Below are 6,713 nucleotides of genomic sequence, written 5' to 3' on the forward strand. Positions count from 1 at the left end.
TAAACTCGGTACTCTAATAGCTTGTTCTCCCATAGTTTGAAGAAGACCGATATTCAGCTGCTTGCACCTGTCTAACTAGAGTCCATTCTGATTAGTTGGTGGCCACATTTCACCTGTACACATTTTGTATTATTATATCACTCCTTATTTAAAAGGCATGATACACTTAAATATATGTTGTTTTCTGGAGTATTTCATAACATAGCTTCCTCCCCCGAAACTGAAATATTTGCCATTTGTTCGTGTTTGAGTACCTCGGGTTATAATTGGGATGGGTGCATTCTTCTCCTTGTTGAGCTTTTGAAGAAAGACAGCATCACATTGGAGAGTGCTGATTCTGAACACAGACTGCCCAGGTCTGTAACCAATTCTGTGACTTTCCAGTTTTAAGACCTGGGACAATTCACTGAAGCTCTCCGTGTTTCTTTCATCACATATGTGATAGAGATAACATTAGTCCACCTTTCATATATTAGGTTGGTGCAAAAGTAATTGGCAAAAACCACAGTTACTTTTGTACCAACCTAATAGCTGTTGCAAGGATTAAATGAGTTAATGTATTGAACATTCAAAGTAGTGCTTGACACATAATGTCTTAGTCCCTTGACACATAATGTCTTAGCCCCTCTGTGCAACTACAACAAAATACCACAGACCGAGTAATTTATAAGCAGTAGAAATTTATTTTTCAGTTGTGGAGGTTGGTGAGTCCAAGATCCAGGAACCCAGAGGTTTTGTTTCTGGTGAGAGCTGCTTTCTGCTTCCATGATGGTGCCTTGCTGTTGCATCCTCAAGAAGAAAGAGATGCTGTATCCTCACGTGGCAGAAAGGACAGAAGGGTCGAAGGGCAGTAGACAGCTGCCTCACACCTGTTTTGTAAGGGAGCTAATCCCATTCGTGAGGGCTCCACCCTCATGACTTAATCACATCCTAAATATCCCACCTCTAAAAACTATCACATTGGTGATTAAGTTTCAACATATGAATTTTGGGAGGGTACATTCACACCATAGCACACAATAATCATTCAAAAGGTATTAGCTGTCTGTACTATTGTTCCCAGCTCTCTTACCTTTTTATGCTTTCTCAAGTCATCTCTTCACTTTGAAATTCTCTCCTCTGTAGTAGGGAAAACACAAATTGAAGATTTAGGCTTTCTGATGCGGATCTTGGTTACCTTCACCCTATCAGCCACCACCTCCCCAAATTAGCCCATTTCTTTCTCCTTAATAAAAAAATGGTTTTATTCTCAGCAAACTAACACAGGAACAGAAAACCAAACACCACATATTCCCACTCATAAGTGGGAGCTGAGCAGTGAGAACACATGGACAAAGGGAGGGGAACATCACATGCCAGGGCCTGTCAGGGGGTGGGGGGCAAGGGGAGGGAGAGCATTAGGACAAATACCTAATGCATGTGGGGCTTAAAACCTAGATGACGGGTTGATAGGTGAAACAAACCACCATGGCACATGAAGACCTATGTAACAAATCTGCACGTTCTGAACATGTATCCCAGAACTTGAAGTAAAATAAACAAATAAATAATAAGATAATGGTTTTCTTGTTCTTAAATCTATTATTTTTATAGGCATTGACTTGTTATAGAAGTATAGTAACTAGCCGGGCATGGTGGTGGTGCCTGTAGTCCCAGCTACTCGGGAGGCTGAGGCAGGAGAATGGCGTATACCCAGGAGGAGGAGCTTGCAGTGAGCCGAGATCTGGCCACTGAACTACAGCCTGGGTGACAGAGCGAGACTCCATCTCAAAAAAAAAAAAAAAAAAGAAATATAGTTATAGAAATATGATTATTGTTATAGAAATATGGTCTAAAATTGGTATTGGAAGGGTTCAGTGCAGCTTTGTTTCTGTTTGTCTTTTCTCCTCAGCTTCAGTCTTAAACTCCTTGGGTTCAGAGAGAAAGTCTTGTCAGGGCCTTCAATAACCTTCCTACTAGAATATGAATATATTTAATAGAAACTTAATATGCAATAAGATTTCCATATTATCTATGTTTCAATGTTTTAACACCAAATGACATACACACACACACACACACACACACACACACATTTGGTACATTTTTGTTGATTTGACACATTTAACTTCAAGTATATATATGAAAAGCAGCTAACATGATCTATCTCCATGAACAGTAGAGATCTAGAGAACCCAAATCAAAGTCAATGAATAATTCTGTACCTATGTAAGGATTTAGTGTAAACATCAACTCATTTGTTTCATGTTTCACAAAGATTCAAATTTGAGCTTTAAGCTGTTTTGCTACTTCACCAACTACATTGTGTTCTGCTTTATATTTAATAACGCTACAGTGACTATCATAATGCTACAGTGACTATCATAATGCTACATGACTATCATAATGCTACAGTGACTATCATAATGCTACATGACTATCATAATGCTACAGTGACTATCATAATGCTACATGACTATCATAATGCTACATGACTATCATAAACAAAATTAAGAAGAAAACATTAACTTATATAACATTGAAAAATTTTTTAGAGATATATAGAAGCTTAGGACAAAGAGAATCATCATTTTCAAGTCTAAAATATCTCATTTCTTATAAGTGACTTCATCTCTTCGGGCTGTTATAACGAAGTACTTTAGACTGGGTAATTTATAAACCGATTTATTGTTCACAGTTCTGGAGGTTGGGAAGTCCAAAATAAAGGTTCCAGCAGGTCCCACGTCTGGTGAGGGACCATTTTTCATAGATATCACCTTCTGTGTGTCCTCACATGGATAGAGGAATGAATAAGTGTATTAGTTCATTTTCATGCTGCTAATGAAGACATATCTGAGACTAGGTAATTTATAAAGAAAAGAGGACTCACAGTTCCACGTGGCTGGGGAGGCCTCACTATCATGACCAAAAGCAAGGAGGAGCAAAGTCACGTCTTACATGGTGGCATGCAAGAGGGTGTGGGCAAGGGAATTCCCTTTATAAAACCAACAGATCTTGTGAGACTTATTCACTATCATGAGGACAGCAGGGGAAAGACTCACCCCTATTATTCAATTACGTCCCACCAGCTCCCTCCCACAACGTGGGAATTATGGGAACTACAATTCAAGATGAGATTTGGTTGGAGACACAGCCAAACCATATCAATAAGCTTCCTCACACCTCTTTTTTAAGGACAGTATTTCTATTAATAAGAGTAGAACCCTCATTTTCTAAACACCTCCAAAAGCTCCACCTCTTAATACTAGCACAAGATGAATTATGTTTCAACATTTAAATTTTAGGGGGACACAAACATTCAGCCCATAATAAGAGGTAAGCAATCAATACAGAAATAAAATGGCTTCCCCAAGTTACATAGTTAGTAAGGTGTTGAGCCAGAATATGTGAGGACAGACTCTTTGAGTGTTCAGACCCTGTAACCAGCAATGTAAGCTGTTTGTCAGTTTTCTTGAGATGGTAGCTGGGTAGTTTGTATGTGCTCAGGGGGAAGGACAGTGAAGAGTGTTGACCTGTCTAAGGTTGTTACTTTCCACACTTACTCACAGAGGAATACAAGGTCAGGTTTCAGGAGAGGGTTAACTAGAAGGAAATTCTGTTATATCTTCCCTTCCTGTCTTCATTCCCTTCTCTCAACTTATCCAAATTCAGAGCAAGTAGGCAGCATTTATTCTAGCTAAGACAACAATTAAATAAAGTTAACCTAAACACATGTATAATTGTTGTATATTTCATACCAAATAATGCATGGAACATTATTTTCATGTTTCAGTATATAAAGCTTAAAATTTGGAAATTTTTTCATAATTTTTGCATTTATACTTTAATAGCTCCAGGAATTCAGCACATTTCCCTCTTTGTCAAATCTTGCTTTTAAAACTATATGCCATAAAGAATGAGTGAGACTATTGAGAGACTTAGTCAATGGAAAGCTAAATGAGTACCCTAAATGTGTATGGCTGCACATCATTGGTTTTATAGTCTAAAAGACTTCCTGTGTTATTTGGAATATGTAACAACATGATCCTTCTTGAAAAATAAACTAAACTTTGCCCTGAATTCCTCAGTGTTAATAGGAGTTGCACATGACTAAATCAAAACAGAATTTGTGCCCCCTGGCACAACAGAGCATATGTATATATTTGCTCTTCAATTCAATAAGGACTCTAGAGTGCAGAGCTACTCCCATAGAAAATAGAAATGAACTTAAGTATGGGAGTAATGGATTTGGTTCTTCAATAAAATGAAATAAAACTGTAATAGCTATCCCACTTTATATTTTAAATGAATAGGAATTAAGAGAGGAGCTGGCTAGATGTTTATTACTAAGTATGAATAATTTACTGCAACAATGGCATTGCGTTTTCTCTACAAATAAGGTGGCCTTTTTATAATCACCATTTCAAGCTACATTTATGTGGTCTTCTATGCATTTTTTAAATTTAGTCATCTAACAAATCCTTATAGAGCACCTGCTATATGAAATGCATAGTGCTAGTTAGTCACTCTGAGGAATCTGTGAATGAACTATATATGGATCTGTTCCAAAGGAGTTAAAAGTCCATTAAAGTTATGGGAGCTACATCCAGATACCATAGATAGCTACACAATTTGGGGTCACTAACAAAATTACATAAGTGATTGAATTTCTGAGTGCAAATTTTGTTTAGAAATATTGTCAATAATTGGGCTATAGTTCATGTATTATATTTAAAAATATAGCCCCATTAAAAAGATACCTTCACTTAAATTTGTTTCTCCTACATACAAGAAGTGGTTCAGAAGCTCAAACATGCCTAAGATCGGATGAAAACTGAAACAAGTTTAAAAATAATTTTAGATATTTTATATCTGGAAATATAATAAAATCTAAAATGTATAACCATGAATTTATTGATAGACACAATAATGATAAGTAATATCTGAATGTGTATAATCTTCAGATTCTAGAAGAATATTGTATCATATTTTCAAGAGTTTAATACGAAAATTGCTTATCCTTACTTGCAGTTTCTAATTTATTTGTGAGAATTAAAATTTTGGCTACTAATCACCATTTTAAAAGAAGGCAATAAAAAGTTAGAATTTGAATATTACTTTTATATGGTAAAATATTTAGGTAATTATTCATAAACAAAGACCTAGACATTCAGTTTGTTGGAATTTTGTCAATAATATGTATTTATACCTGTGGTGGGATGGCTCTTTACCTGAGACTAACTTTTAAGAGTTCCTTGGGATAATGCAATCAATAATCATATTTAGTGATGACCTATTCTATATATTGCATAAAGAGTTATAAATAAGTATTAAGACAGGGTCTTTACCAAAATAAGGAGAATCTATTTTGGATGGTGACTGATATGCTTTGGCTGTGTCCTCACCCAAATCTCATCTTGAATTGCAGCTCCCATAATTCCCATGTGTTGTGGGAGGGAGCTGGTGGGAGGTAATTGAATCACGGCGGTGAGTCTTTCCCATGCTCTTCTCCTGATAGTGAATAAGTCTCACAAGATCTGATGGTTTTAAAAAGGGGAGTTTCCCTGCACAAGCTCTCTCTCTTTGCCTGCAGCCACTCATGTAAGATGTGACTTGCTCCTCCTTGCCTTCCACCATGATTGTGAGGCCTCACAGCCATGTGGAACTGTAAGTCCATTAAACCTCTTTTTCTTCCCAGTCTCAGGTATGTCTTCATCAGCAGCATGAAAATTGACTAATACAGTGACAATTAATCACACAGGCAAAGTACCTTGTATTAAGAGGATTAACTTTGTACTTCAGAATAACAAGTTGAACTATCATGTCAAAACAGACTCTATGGATTACAACAGTTATTATGTCAACATCTGCTTCATTGGAGGTGTGGAGAGTCTTAAGAACAATTTTGACTTCAGGTGGAACAGGATATTGATTTATAAGAGAGATTGTTCAGACATGTTTCTCCCAACTCTCTTGGATGTTGTCCCTCAGTTGGGGACAGAAGGGTGCTGTATTAGTTTCCTATTGCTGCTCTACTAGATTTTTACAAATTTAGTGGCTTAAAAATCCCAAATGTATCATTTTATAGTTATGAAGGCCAGAAGTATGAAATGGGTCTCATTGAGCTAAAATCAATGTTTCATCAGGGCTGCACTCCTTCTGGAGGTTCTGGGAAGAATCTGTTTCCTGCCTTTTCTGTCAACCAGAAACTGACGGCATTCTTTACCTACTTGCCCCTTTCTTATCTTCAGTGGCAGCAGCCTGTCATCTTTAGATCTCTCTCTGACTCTGACTCTCTTGCCCTTCCATCTTCCACATTTAAGGACTCTTGGATTACATTGGACCCACTCAAATATTATCTGATATTTTCCTTATTCTAAAGTCAGCTGATTAGCAACCTTGACTCCATCAGTAATCTTATTCCCCTTTGCCATGTACCATGATATATTTACAGGTTCCAGGGATTAGAATGTGAACGTATTTGAGGGACAATATTCTGCCTACCATAGATGAGACTAAGTTTTTAAATAACGTATATATTCATTGGCCCTACGTGATATTCTTTGGGCTATTCAAGTTGTAGATTGCTTTCCCAATGGTACCTGACACCTTCCATATGTTTATTAAGGGCGCTGTTGACATTCCTGACACAAATATGCTGTCCTTTGCTACCATTGTGCATTATGGTTAGACATGTTGAAAATATTGACCTAATTGGCCTTCACATGGCAGAA

Source organism: Rhinopithecus bieti, unplaced genomic scaffold, assembly GCF_001698545.2.
Source record: "Rhinopithecus bieti isolate Rb0 unplaced genomic scaffold, ASM169854v2 scaffold_29976, whole genome shotgun sequence".
Taxonomy (NCBI): domain Eukaryota; kingdom Metazoa; phylum Chordata; class Mammalia; order Primates; family Cercopithecidae; genus Rhinopithecus; species Rhinopithecus bieti.